Source organism: Nelumbo nucifera, chromosome 1 (genome assembly GCF_055504915.1).
Source record: "Nelumbo nucifera cultivar China Antique chromosome 1, China Antique-T2T, whole genome shotgun sequence".
Taxonomy (NCBI): domain Eukaryota; kingdom Viridiplantae; phylum Streptophyta; class Magnoliopsida; order Proteales; family Nelumbonaceae; genus Nelumbo; species Nelumbo nucifera.
In genome coordinates this window covers 41,629,477-41,644,211 of record NC_142649.1, presented here as the reverse complement: position 1 = coordinate 41,644,211, position 14,735 = coordinate 41,629,477, and the positions used below count along the sequence as shown (strand labels likewise).

Here is a 14,735-nt window from a genome sequence, read left to right as displayed (position 1 = left end):
GAATTTTCCCATTATTAATGATCGATGATATTCTAAATGCACGGCGGGATGTTCTGCTATACACGGTGGGATGCACTGTTAGGATGACCCCTCTCTGTACGTTGAGAAAGTACAGCCATACAAGTGTAAAGATGACAGATAATGCGTGGTGGGTTAGGCGCACGTCGTGGGTAGAAAACCAATAAAATCTGAGGGACTCAAACGAACTCAATTTACTTCTCCCCAAGGCAAGTGTCCTCTGGGTTCTGGCAGCACATTTCCTCCACTTTCCCCTCTTGTGCAAAGATATCCCATAGCAAGCACTTACAACATCCGCAGCAAGCTTAATTACAATTAAATCTTTCTCTCTCTCTCTCTGCTCTGTTTGTTTGGTTTGTTCCTTGCAGATTCGTTAAAGAAGAGTGGGAAGATCAGACATCTCTCTGTCGATTAAATATTGGGTGCATGCAAAGGTCTGCAAACATGTATTAAATCTATTGTTTGAAATTCTTCTGTTCCTCAGTGTTTCTGACTTGTGCGTTCTCGGTGGCATTTGGTTATTCTATTCTTTTACCAGCTCTATGGAAATTCAGTAACAAAAGGCTGGAAAGACCCAGGTGACTTTTGTCGTGAGTTTCATGCCAAATTATTATACTATCCACTCCATGTCTATAGGCATAGTTAAAATAAAAAGAAATGGGATTCTTTCGAGATTAAATCTGATAAAGAGGCATCTTCGGTTGTGAAGTATCTCATTTATTTTACTTATTTCTGTTTAGTCGATGGAAGTTTCACTTTTGATCCTTTATGAATATCGATTTTCATGTCCTTTATTGTTTTAACGGTTATCCATTTCACTTTTGATTTACTTATTTTTCTGTTGTCATCATTTAATAGAAATTGCAACTATTCTATGCTTTTCTTTTACATACTTAAAAATGTGTTTTTTTTTTTTTTTCTCCTTTTGATGGCTATGCAGTTTTTTTTTTTTTTTTGTAATGGATCACTTTGATGGGTTGGCGCTTTACTAAAACGTGCAAAGATGATAAGAGAGTTCCAAGGAAATGAGAGGAAAGAAGAGTCTTAAGATTGTTTTCGGTTCATGTTTCTTTTTAGATATGTTTAGGTCTCATGCTAAGGAGATCTGGAATTCCAATACCTGGTAGTTAATGATGCGTTTGCCATGTATTAAACAGGCAACGGGGACTGATTTTCTTGGGTTAAACTGAAGATTGCTTGGGTTCAATTAACCCTATCTCTGGAAGTACTCAGGAGGGTTGGAGTTTCAGTTCTTTTTGATGAACAGGGATAATTTGTCTTTGGACATAAATTCATAATATCGTTCTTTCAGGCATTCTTAGGTATGATTCATACATTTTCTATTGGGTTCTTGTTTCTCAAGGAAGAAGCTATCTTTATGTTATAGATAGCAGGGCCAATGATAGGGATAGGATAGGACTGATGAAAAGGAGGAACCATGTTGTTTTGCCAGCTTAATAGGGTAGCTAAAGCCATCTATAACAATTAACAAAGTAAATGAACAAGAAACTTCCACAAATAGAGGCTAGACTTTTCCTTGGACAAAGTTTCAAGTAAATACTAATAGATAGGGAAACAGAATTGCAGATTATGGTCATTGTTGTAGGTAAAATGTGTCATATGGGATAGTAGAGAAGATGGAGAAAATTTTCCAATGCTTAGTTTAATGTAAAGCTCCCATCTTTAGGCACCAATGCTGATAACCATGTCTATGTTTATTACCAATCACGGTTCCATGTCACTGTGTATTAGTCCTTAATTTGAACAACATCAAATGATGACATGGAGCTGGCTCTATCTTGCATGGTGTTTGTGTTTCTATTGTTGAAGTAGGTATTCTTCTATTTCATTATTGGATTGACTTTTTGGTGACAAAATTTGCCTTTCTAGGCAATAGATCCTTGGGACCGTATGATGATTTGATGGTAAACGACTTGTTTTTCTTTTTGAAAAAAGGGTAATGATTTTATTCAAAAGGAGAGAAATACAAGAGAGGATACACAAAAAAGCAAGGGCTTGATACAAAAAGCCAAAAGCCCAAATCAAGATATATGTAAGCTATTTCTTTTAGATAGGTGACATATGTAAACTATTTGCACTATACATAAAGTTGTCAGTGCAGTTCGAACAAGAGAAGACAAATAGATTTTGTGGTGTTTCTTGTGTTCAACCAAACCAAGAGAAAGGTATTTATATTAAAAAGAAATGAAATGGCACTTTCACCCTTATGATACAAGAAGTAAAAGTATATAATACAAGAATAAATGAATGTGTACAACAAGAACAAGTAAATTACAACTTTAACCCTCATTGTCTCTACACTCCCCCTTAAACTGATGCAAGGGCACTAGCATTAGTTTGCCCATAAGAAAAGTATGTCTGGCTCTTGTCATAGCTTTTCTGAAGATGTCTGCCAATTGAAGGTTAGAAGAAACATGAGGAAGTGAGATGTGGTATGTAGTAAGGAGATCCCAAATAAAGTGGCAGTCTACTTCAATATGCTTCGTCCTCTCATGGAAAATTGGATTAGAAGCAATCTTGGTTGTGCTAATATTGTTAGCCAATGAGGGGATAATAGATGATTCGTCAATATAGAGATAACAGAAAAGTGACGAGCCAAATAATTTCACTACTTGCCGAAGACATGGCTTGATATTTTGATTCGGTAGAAGAATTGGAAATGGTCTGCTACTTCTTCTTACATTTCCAAGAAATAACTTAATCACCTAGAAAGATACATCACCCAATATAGAGTGTCTAGTATCTGGGCAACCAATCCAGTCAGCATTTGCATAAGTTGATAGCTAGAGAGATGAAGTGGAGGGAAAGAAAAGACCATAAGATAAAGGTACCCCTAACATATTAGATAATAGGATGCTCAACTATCATGTATGGCTAGCGAGGAGAGGGAACAAACTGCTAACAATCTGAACTCTAAGATATGTCTGGGCGTGTCATGGTGAGATAAATAAGGCCCCCCACAAGTCGACTATATAGGTAAGGTTCAAAATTTCAATACCATATGCCCCATACGATGGGGCTTTGAGAGAGGAAATAAAGGGGCTTTGGGAATTTGGGCATTTTTAGGTGGTAGGCAAGCCTAAGATCGACCCTAGACCAATTTTGAAAAAAAAACAAAAAAAGAGTGTTTTGTTGCATCAGAACACCTGATACGTCTGTTTGTGCATATCAGATATGTCAATACTTTAAACCTAGGGTACAAAGTAGCATCCTATTGACTTGGAATATCAACTTGGTATTTGTATGATGAGCAAGCTTGACCAAGTTAGTAGCATACTTTTGCTGATTAACAAAGTAGTCACAAGAATTATAATCAACTTCTATGCCTAGAAAGTATGTCATAGGACCTAGATCCTTCATCTTGAAGGATTGACTGAGAAGTTGCTTTAGCTGATGTATACCACCTTGGTCATCACCAATTATGAGAATATATCATCAACATAGAGTAGCAAGTGATACCCTAAGGACACTATGAGGTGAAAAAAGAGTAGTTTGAGGAGCTCTGAGTGAAACCAACATCAATAATAATCGATCTAGTCTCTTAAACCAGGTCCTAGGTGCTTGTTTGAGACTATATAGTGACTTCTTGAGGCAACAAACAAGATTAGGATCATCACAATAACTAGGGGGTGGCTTCATATACACTGTCTCCTTCAAATGTCCATGCAAAAAGGCCTTTTTCACATCCATCTAATGAACCACCCAATTCTTTGTTGTAGATGAAAAGATGAATTGTTACATCCAGGCTTTCAAAAGAAAGTAAAAGAATGGTGGGAAGAGGATCAGGTGGAGTTTAGATGGAAGGGATTTTGATTTTATAAGAAGCTACAAAAGCTAAAAGCCAGGATCAAAGCTTGGAACAAAGAAGAGTTTGGTAGAATTGAAGACAAAAAGGAGGCTATTAGTAAAAGGATTTAAGAACTTGATGTTGCTGAGGTAGAGAGAGGGTTGAGGCGTGAAGAAAGGGAAGAGAGATGGAAGTTGAAACAAGAGTTGGAGGAAATTCTCAGAAAAGAAGAGATAAGCTGGAGACAAAAATCAAGATGCAAGTGATTGAAAGAAGGAGATGGTAATACAAGATTTTTCCATAACTTGGCAAGTGGAAGAAAGAGGAAGAACATAGTAGAAAGTTTGGAATGGAATGGGGCAATGCTGACAAGAGAGGAAGAAATTGCAAAAGCTTTTGTGGAGCATTTTAAATCCATTTATGACAGCCCCAGTAGAGTAAGAGAGACTCTAACTGACTTTGAGTGGCATGTTGGAGAAAGGGAATTGTTGGAACCCTTGGAAAGACCATTTGAGGTTCAAGAAATAAAGGAAACAATTTTCTCTATGGAAAGATCAAAAGCCCCAGGCCTGGATGGATTCACTATGGCTTTTTATCAAGACTGTTGGGACATTTTAGGTGATGACCTAGTGGAGGTCTTCTTGGAATTCTTTGAAAGAGGAAAATTAAATGCGGGTGCAAATGCTACCTTCATAGCTTTGATCCCTAAGAAGGTGCTTGCAGTTCAGCTCAAGGACTTTAGACCGATCAGTCTGATTGGGAGTTTGTATAAGATCATTTCTAAAGTTCTTGCACTAAGACTCAAGAAAGTTGTTCATTCCTTAATCTCACCGAATCAAGGAGCCTTTGTGAAAGGGAGGCAAATTATTGATCATATTTTAATAGCCAATGAATGTGTGGATTACAAAAAAAGAAAAGGAGAAAAGGGTCTGATCTGTAAACTTGACTTAGAAAAGGCTTATGATTTGGTGGATTGGGATTTCTTGCTAGAAGTGTTGAAGAATAGAGGCTTTGGGGAGAGATGGTGTAAGTGGATGAAGGGTTGTGTTACCTCTTGTCACTTCTCAATCTTAGTGAATGGAGTAGCTAGGGACTTCTTCCTTGCAAAGAGGGGCCTTAGACAAGGAGACCCTTTGTCACCTTTCCTCTTCACCTTAGTAGTAGATATCCTAAGTGTCTTGATTTCTAGGGCTGATTCAAGAAATCTACTGAAAGGATGGAGAGTTGGGAGGCAACAAGTGATTGTCACTTACCTACAATTTGCGGATGATATCATTCTCTTTTGTGAAGGGGAAATTGAGGAGATGGATAATTTGAGATTGGTGGTGATGCATTTTGAGAGTCTCTAATCTGAAAATCAATTTGAACAAGAGTTGTGTAGTGGGGGTGAATTTACGGGATGATGAAGTGTAGTTGGTGGCTAGGGCTTTAGGTTGTGAGGTAAGTGGTTAGCCTCTGGTATATTTAGGTTTGCCCCTGGGGGGAAATTCTAGAACAGAAATCTTTTGGTACCCAGTTTTAGAAAGATTCACTAAGAAGCTAGCAGTGTGGAAGAGAAATTATATCTCACTAGGGAGTAGAATCACTTTAATCAAGTCCACTCTGGCAAACCTTCCGGTGTATTTTCTATCTACCTTTAAGCTTCTTGCCAAGGTTGCCAATAAGTTAGAAAAGCTCACGAGAGATTTTCTGTGGGAACTGGGTGACTCAAAAAAGGACCATTTAGTGAAGTGGGAAGTAGTTTCTAGGAAAAAGGAAGTGGTGGGTCTAGGCATTGGCAATATCAGATTTAGAAATGTAGCTTTGTTAGGAAAGTGGTTGTAGAGATTTCCTTTGGAGCAAGACAGCTTGTGGCACTTGGTGGTGGAAAGTATTCATGGAATGGAAGCTAATGGATGGGATGTTGGCGTCGACCCTAGGGCTTCTCATTTCTCCCCTTGGAAAGCAATTGCTGGAGTCTTGTCTTCCTTTTAGCCTTTCATCAGATTTGATGTGTGCTCAGGTAATAAAATTTTGTTTTGGGAGGACCTTTGGCTTGGGAACACCCCCCTTAAGGATAGATTCCCAGTAATGCATTCTCTTTCCCTAAATAAATTCAAAACCATTCCTCACTTCGTGTGTCTGAGGGGACTTGGGATTTGGGTTTGAGAAGAGGGTTGAGGGATTCAGAATTGGCTTCTGCAGATGAGTTATTCACTTTGTTGAATTCAATTTTCCTAGATCTTTCCTGCCCAGATAGTAGAATTTGGAAAGAGTCCTCTTTAGGGACTTTCTCTTGTTCATCTTTTTTCAACGCCTTAGTTCAGTCTTCTTTTGTGTTTGTCTTTTTTCCTGCTAAAGAAATATGCTATTCTCCTATGCCGCCAAAGGTTAGGGCTTTTTGCTAGGAAGGGGCTCTTCAAAAAGATCAATACTATGGATATACTTCAAAGAAAAAGGCTTTCCCACATGTCTGTTACCTTTGCTTAAGAGATGGTGAGACGGCTACTCATCTTTTGATTTCTTGTCCTTTTGCTTATTATTTGTGGGATTGGTTCTCTTCTTTGTCTTGTTACAGATGGAACCCCCCTCGGGTGTGCTAAACCTTTATGACTCTAGTTTCTTCCGATAACCAAGGAAAACGGGGCAGGGTAGTGTGGAGAATAACAAGAGCTGCCATCCTATGGTCAATTTGGGAAGAGAGAAACAATAGGATCTTCCTAGGGCAAGAAAAATCCAAGGAAGTACTTGTGGAGGTTGTCACCATCAAGGTTATGCACTGGCTGAAAGTACATAATCTTCCAAGGATTTCTCCTCAGCGAACTTAATTAGAAATTGGAGTACTATAGCTATATCCTCGCCTTCCTCCCCTGTGGTACAAGATTGTTGGGTACCACTGCCTCACTTCAGGTTGAAGCTAAACTTTGATGGAAGCTCCTTCGGTAGTCTAGGTCAGTTGGGAGTTGGGGGTGTGTACAGAAATGAGGAAGGAAAAGTCTTGGCCCTTTCCTTGGGCCCAATTGGGGTGGGAGATTCATTAAGGGCAGAAGTAATGGCCTTACTTCAAGGTTTGAAATTGGCGAAACAGTGGGGAATGCAACATTTAGAAGTGGAAGGAGACTCCAAGCTGGTAATAGGGTGGATGCAAACTAGAAACCTGGGAGTGTGGTCTCTTAGACAGCCTCTAAGAGAGATTATTAGCTTAGCAATGGAGATTGGGGTGCATTTTAATTGGGTAAGAAGGTCAGCAAATGGAATGGCTGACACTTTAGCTAAGCAAGGAGTTACTAGGGAGGTTTTGTTTTGGCCTGTTTGTAAGTTATTGATTTTCTTTTTCCATCCATTTTGTGGGTGGTAAGCCTGTAATATTTTCAATTTTCTAATGAAAGTTACCGTTTCCTATCAAAAAAAAAAAAAGAAAAGATGAATTGTCGTCATCTTGGCTATAGGAGTAAATGTGTCACCATAGTTAATTCTATATTCCTACTTGAAACCTTGAGCAACCAATTTAGCCTTGTATCTATCAAGGCTACCATCGGACTTCAACTTTATTGAATAAACCTACTGGCTTCCTATAACTAGAGCATCAAGAGGAGGAACTAGCTCCTATGTATCATTCTCAAAGAGGGTAGATGGCTTAGCAATTTTGATTCCTACCCGTTTGACCCACCCATACCCACCCATTTTAGTAACAGGTCAATATGGGTTAAGTAAAAGGGTTGGGTTAGGGTGGGTCATGGGTACTCATAGGGTCAATACACTAATCATTTAGGCCATTTAGGGTTTAAAAATCATATAATAACCATTTTCCTCCAATTCTCAGTCTCCACCACTCTGCCTATCTCTCTCTCTAGAATTGAAGGGAAGCATCAATGCCGTCTCCTACTACATGTTCACATTTGCGGTGGTCATCATTGCCGACTATTGGAGATGCCCTGTCAAATAGTTTATCAAGTTGGATTCAATCCTATAGCAAGCAAACCTCTCTGCCATCTCCATTCCTACGGTCCATTGAATCTTATACCTTCAAAGATCAATCTCGCCAACGACAACAAGACAATTAATCACAAAAAGAAGTAACCTAATATGAACGTTGTAGATTTCCAACTGCCGCTCTTGGGTTTGACAACTCGATGACCTTTATAATCCACTATACCTTATATTGTATCTCCTCCCAATGATGAAGTTTCACTCGTTGAAGTGTCAAAAACCTCCTTCTCTCTCCATCAAGAGAATTGTGACAAAAAGTCTATGTGCAATTAATGCCTCTCGTGGCTTCTTCGCGTCATCTCTACTAGGCTTTTCTCTACTAGAAGCTTTTTAACATTTTTTGCATTTCTTTGCAATTATTGTTTTCTAGTTGAAAATTGAAATATATAACTTTCTGAATTTTTATTATTTTTTGTCTTTTTATGCAATTATTTCTTTTAGTTGAAATAATATATATTTGATTTTTTATTATTTTATGTATCTTTTTGCAATTTTTGGTTTTTAGTTGATATATATATATATATTTAAATATGAAAAATTTATCATTTTTTTGTATTTTTATACAAATATTATTATTGTTTTTAATTGAAATATACATTTCTATGATTTAAGTACTAATAGTTTAATAGTGGATATGACTTTAAATAGAATGGATTGACAAAATAGGATACATGTAGCCAACCCCATATAGTTGGGATAAGGCATGAATGATGGTGATGATTATGATGCCAGGTGGTGGAAACTCTAGTAGAGTGACATAAGGGAGGAATGCCTGTGGAAGAAGCAACAATAATCAACAAGAGGGGGTGGCACCCTTACAAGGACTGGAATAGATGTAGAACTATGCTTTGGAAGAGAAGTTGTGAGCATAGGAACTGGAGCAGCTACCCGTTTCCTGAAATAAGTTTGATGTGGCAACCGAAAGAGAGATGATATTGAAGGAGCAGGAAGTTATGTGATATGTTGAAAGGAGAAGTTATGTGATTGACCTAAGAGATCACATTCCAAGAAGTTTTTAAGAAAGATCACGGAAACTCTAGATATTTTATCAGCCATTGATCAATATTACATTACATCCCATAACATCTCTTAGGTCAATCAAGACATCCTGTTGAATATTAGTTTCAATGATGTTGCTCTTTTCAAGGTTTGTTTTTAATCCTGAAACTGCCTCAAAACACTTCAGAACTCTTTTAAGATTGAGGAGATACTTCGCTTTCCCATCAAGGAAAAATATAGTATCATAGGCCTACTACAAATGGGTTATATGAATGTTTTCCCTTCTCACTTTGAAACCTTGAATTAGGTTCAAAGAACAGCCTTTTGAATGTTGCCCACCACGGAGAAGAGAGGGGAGAGGGGGCAGCCTTGTCTCAAGCCCTTAGTGGCTTTGAAAAAATTCCTAGGGGTCATTTATAAGAATGGAGAACCAAGCTGTCTGAATGAATCCTTCATCCAACAAATCCAGTTTTCTCCAAAGCCTTTCACCTCCAAAATGCGCCACAAACAGCCCCAATCCACTTTGTCACAAGCATTTTCAAGGGCAATCTTGCAAACCACTCCCCCTAAACCCCTCTTCTTTTCCTCTCTTCTACACATTCATTAGCTATAAGCACACAATCCACTCTTCCTTTAGTAAAGGTACTCTAGGAGGGAGCAACAAACTCACCTATCATTCTCTTCAGTCTTTTAGCCCAAACCTTTGCCACAATCTTATAAAGACTTATGATGAGATTGATGTGCCTGAAATCTTTAACACCAAGGATGGCTTCCTTTTTGGGATGAGTTTGATGAAAATTTCATTATTCCCCATATTAATTTCGGCAGATTTGTGGAAAGCCTCAGACACTTCAACCAAGTCTCGTTTAATAATATCCCAATACTCCTGATAGAAAACCAAAGAGAACCCGTGGATTTGGGGCCTTCCTCTTCGTGGTTGAATACAGCCTCCTTGATTTCAGCTTCACTGAATTCTGTTTCAACCAAGATTTATTGTTAGCTGATAGTGTGGGGCCCTCCCAAACTGAAGTAAGAGGTCTTCAACATCTTTCAAAAGAGTAAAGATCCTTGAAGTAACTTGTAATCTTCTCAATGATTTGGTTGGGATCCTCTATCTCCTATCCATCTACATGAATTCTGGAAATATGATTCTTTCTTCTTCTAGCATTAGCATATGTATGAAAGAATTGGGTATTGCCATCACCCTCCTTTATCTATTGAACTCCCGGTCTCTACCTCCAATAAATTTCTTCCTGCAAAGTTACTTTTCTCCTACTGTGCATGAACCCTATTTCATTCTTCCAATCCATCTCTATCCAATTGAACAATAGCCTCTTTGCTATTCAGCTCCCTAAGCTCATTTGAAATTCTGCCTTTTTTAAGGACTTGAAGTTGGTCCTACTCCATCTTCTCAATTTACCTTTAGCATACTGCAGCTTCTTAAAAAATATATACCTACTCAAACCATCTATACTGCATTCTTCCAACTACTCAACAACCTCTTTTGAAGGAGTGATGAAGCACACAGACAACAGAACTTCTCAATTCTGAAAGGGATTTTGGATCACTGAACCTTCTCGGTCTTGAGGATTACTGGCCAATGATCAGAAATGGTATGAATCCCAGAATCCTGGATAGCTCTAGGAAAGTGCTCTTCCCACTCGGGGGAAATCAAGAATCTATCAAGGTGGCATCTGATTACCTCAAGTGCAAATTGGACCTGGTGATGCCAGCATTTTGATGGGGTAGATCTGTCAAAGAACTTTCACAGATAAAACAAGAGAAATCTCATGCTTCTCGTCAATCTTCCACCATTTGATTTTTTGTGGACAAATCTGGTCACGTTAAAATCATCAACACACCAGGGGAATTGACCATAAGTACTCACTGTAGCTAACTCATCCCAAAGTTGAGATTTCTTGGGTTGTTGGGTTCATAACTCCATATACACCTGTAAGAATCTAAGTGAAGTTATCTTCTAAGCTAGAAAATGGTTTCTTTACCGTCTATTCATTGTTTCCCTTATCATTCTTTGCAGGGGTGGAGACAAGTTATTAGGTGGGGGTCCTTGCCCCCCGCCCCCCAAATAAAAAGTCGCCTGTTAACCACACATGGCATGTGTCCTCCCCATTAAATGTTAAGGTCTCACCCACTTAACTTCCTGCTCTCCAACACCTTTCCACTTGACATCCCAAAATGAAAGGATATTTGTTTACTTTTTCATTTGAAAAAAACCTTTTGTAATTGACCTAAACCCTCCGGCCCTTTCTCCCTCCTTCAATCTCCTCCCATGCTATTTCTCTCCAAACCCTGGCTCCTCTACCTCCCATCTCATCTCCTTGTCCTTACCAAGAAGATACCACCCCGAGAGAAAATCCTTTCTCTGCCACTGATTCTGTGCATGGTGAGTTGTACTTCTGCTTATTAATTTGATATCTCCCCATATTGGAAGTATGTAATCAGGAGGTTATGGTTTCTTCCTCTATATCTCAATTGTTTTCTAAAAATCAGGAATGATCCAATGAAGGTAGATGCCTGGCTTTATACCCTTTCCTCTGCAGTGTAAGTTATAATAGAAATGGTATATATGTTTGCGAGATAAATATAAAAGAAAAACTTGGACTAGAGGGGAGAAAAGGTAAGTGCAACGTATTCTATGTCATTACTGTTAATTGGTTTTGGGAAAGATTTCCTTTTCCTTTCTAGAATTTTAATTCCTGGGTTCATTGTTTTGAGAATAGAGACTTCACTACAATCCTAAATCTTCCCGTAGGATGCCCATCATGACAAATGAGTAACTTGGAACCATTCTTGGTTTAGTAAAGTTGACAGTTAATGCTGTAAAACAGTATGTTTAATCAAACAAAAGCAGTGGAAAATAGATCTGAAACAACAAAGAAGAAGAACAGAGAAGAAGAAAGGAAGAAGGTTTTGGAAGAAGTGATCATGCTTTTTTTTTTGATAAATAAAAGTTCATTAAGAATTCATTATTAACAAAAAGATAAAAACTGTTACAAGCATCCCAAGGGGAGGCATGAGGTCCGGCCTCACTCTTTAAAAGAAAAAAATAGCACAAAGATCACAGTTAGGTCCAATACAACTGATCCCTAGAATAGTTGTCAAGGTGATGCCTAGGCGACAAGGCGCCCTTTGAGGCTTGCCTTGCCTAATCGCCAATCACTTTTCTACTCTCTACTATAAAATACTTTTTTTTTTCATTCTTTTTTGAGTTTATAATTATGAAATTGACATTATTAAACTAAAATAATCATTTTGTGAGTTTATATTGTAATTTCTTTTTATTATTTTCTTAATTATTAGGGTTTAATCAACACAAACATTGCTAAATCTGTATTGAACCCTCAAAGACTTCAAAACCTGAACCAAAAAGTAAGGAAGAACTTAATTTTATTTAATCAGCACATTTTCTTCTTCCATATATTCTTCTACTTCTTCTTCTTCTTCTTCTTCTTCTTCTACTACTACTACTACTACTACTACTACTACTACTACCAATACTTTTTCTTTTCTTCTTTTCCTATAACAAAAATAAGGGTTCAGCCCCTATATTTTTTGAGTTTTATTTTCCTTCTTGTTTTTCTTCTCATAAATATGTTGATGTTCTATACTTTAATATGAACTTTATACTTTTCTTTTGAAAATTATGAATAATTTTTAAGGAAATATGGTTATGGTACTACTCCTTTCTTGCTTGGCTAGAAAGCCAGCAAATGCATTAGCCTCCCTTCCCACCCATTTTATAGTCAAATTGATATATTGTGTTGCCCATTTGAGTTTCTTCATTTCATTTCTATAGCACCATATAACTGAATCTGGATCTCTAAGCCGACCCACCACCACCTTGGAGTCCCCTTCCATCACAAATTCTCCAAATCTATCTCTCTTGCAATCTATACACCTTGTAGGACTGCATACAGTTCATCCCTTAAAGAGTCTCCATTCCCCAATGGTCTTGAGTAGTGTTCTCTTAGATTCCCATCCTTGTCTCTTATGGTCCTTCCAATTCCAAATAGTCTTGGGTTGCCTTGACTGCTCCTTTCAAAGTTTAGTTTCATAAAGCCTTCCATGGGTGGTGTCCAAATCATCTATGTTTTAGTCTTCTGCACTAAACTAGAAGCCACTGAAAACCAATTCCTCCAAATGTTGTCAAAAGTGAAATATCTAAACAATTCCAAAGTTTGTAGCCAATGTATAGTTCTAGTCCTTACACAATCCATAATTTGTTGTTTACTTCTCTCCTCTTGGAAGTATTTGGCATTTCTTTCTTCCATAATGTCCAAACTACTGCTGCTCTAGTACACGTCCACATTACTCTTCCCCTTTTATTTGGACGAGCAAATTTAGATGGATCAAATAACATCTTAATTTCTATTGGCCATATTCCACCTACACCCAAACAAAGAGAAAAACCACTCCCAAAAAAGGCCTATTCACCATCAAATTTACACAAAGTGCACCAATTTGGGGAAATACACAAAAAAGGCCTATTTTTTTGCAAGTAATCAAAAGTGTTAATTTTCCCATATACTACTTCCTAGTAGAAAGCCTTAATTTTAGGGGGAATCGGCTGAAACCAAACTTCCTTCCAAGGAAAAGACGAAGAGGAAGAGAACAGGCAAAGAGCTTTAAAAAAAGAGGCACAAGAGAAGAAGTCTTTAGGATATGGACACCAAACTCTCTCGTTTGGTTTAGAAGGCTCTAGGCAGACTTTATCCAAAAGTAAGAGAAGCTCTAACAAATAGGTGGCTTCTTCATCCCTCAACCCCCTTTGAAACCCAAAATCCCAATTGTGGTTCAAAGGTGAAGTAGAATGGACTAGAAAACTCAAAATCACCTTATTTTTGTACAAGGAAATGGAGTACAATGAAGGAAACAAATCCCTAAGGTCGACCACCAAAGCAAATGTCTTTCCAAAAGTGAATTAGGTTCCCTGAGCAAACATCAAACTTGATAAAATTGAGGAACTGAGGAAGCAAGTTATGGGTTGCTTTCCAAGGTGCTTCCAAAGTAGCCTGATGTGATACACCAACATCCCAGCCACTCTCCAATCTCCCATGAATATCCACTACTTCAGCCCACAAATTTTCCCTCTCTAGAGGCCATCTCCATAACCATGTTCTTAAGAGAGTTGTGTTCTTCTTTCTCACATTCACAAGATCTAATCCACCCTCTTACTTTTACACAATATCCCAGTTGATTAAATGGTCTTTTCTTGTCTCTCCTAGCTCCTAAAGGAAATCCCTCATAATTTTTTCTAACTTATTTTCTTCCCTTGGTAGGATCCTAAAAGAAGAGAGGAAATAGATAGGTAAGTTAGCCAAAGTAGATCTTGTCAAGGCAATCCTCCCTCCAAGATGCAACTCCTCTTCCAAGCGGCGGCTAGTCTCTTTTCACATCTTTCTACAACTAGGTTCCAAAATCTGCTTTCCTTAGTGTTGGCTCCTAAGGGAAGTCCCAAATTGGTCAAAGGCCAAGGGATAATTTGACACTCTAAGCACTCTACTACCAAATTTAGGACACTCTCCTTCATATTAATCCCTACTACACAACTTTTGTCCAAATTGATTTTTAGATTGGACACCTTTTCAAACTTCTGAATTTTTTTTGATCAATAACACGATTCATTAATTATCACCTTACAGAGATGAAGACAAACTTTCTTATCTTCCAACTACATCATGAGCCCCAAGAGAGGAACCAAGAGAGAAAGAAAGAATAGAAAAAGAAGAAAATTAAATTACATCTGTGCCCAGAACATGACATCCCTGTCCACCCCTTGTTTAGCTAACACATCAACAAAAGAATTAGCTGATCTTTTTACCCAACTGATTTTAACTTCCATTTCTCGAACCAGCCATCTGAATTTCCTCTTCAAATTACTATAACTCCATAAACCACTATCTTCTTTGTTCAGCCAACC

At 38.0% G+C, this 14,735-nt stretch overlaps 1 protein-coding gene across 5 annotated transcripts in view; it reads left to right on the top strand.

Moving 5' to 3' along the window:
- Window positions 1–208: 208 nt before the first annotated feature.
- The window catches only part of LOC104588545 (Calcium-binding EF-hand family protein), a 29,884-nt gene continuing 15,357 nt past the window's right edge, over window positions 209–14,735 (top strand). The window contains exons 1-3 of one of the 5 annotated variants that reach the window (XM_010246512.3): window positions 209–452; window positions 557–596; window positions 1,176–1,340. The gene's annotated coding sequence lies outside the window, so the exon portion shown is untranslated. Of the gene's footprint in view, window positions 453–556; window positions 609–1,175; window positions 1,341–14,735 lie in introns of all 5 variants that reach the window. The other 4 variants (XM_088896554.1, XM_010246510.3, XM_010246511.3 and 1 more) reach the window with 4 other exon arrangements.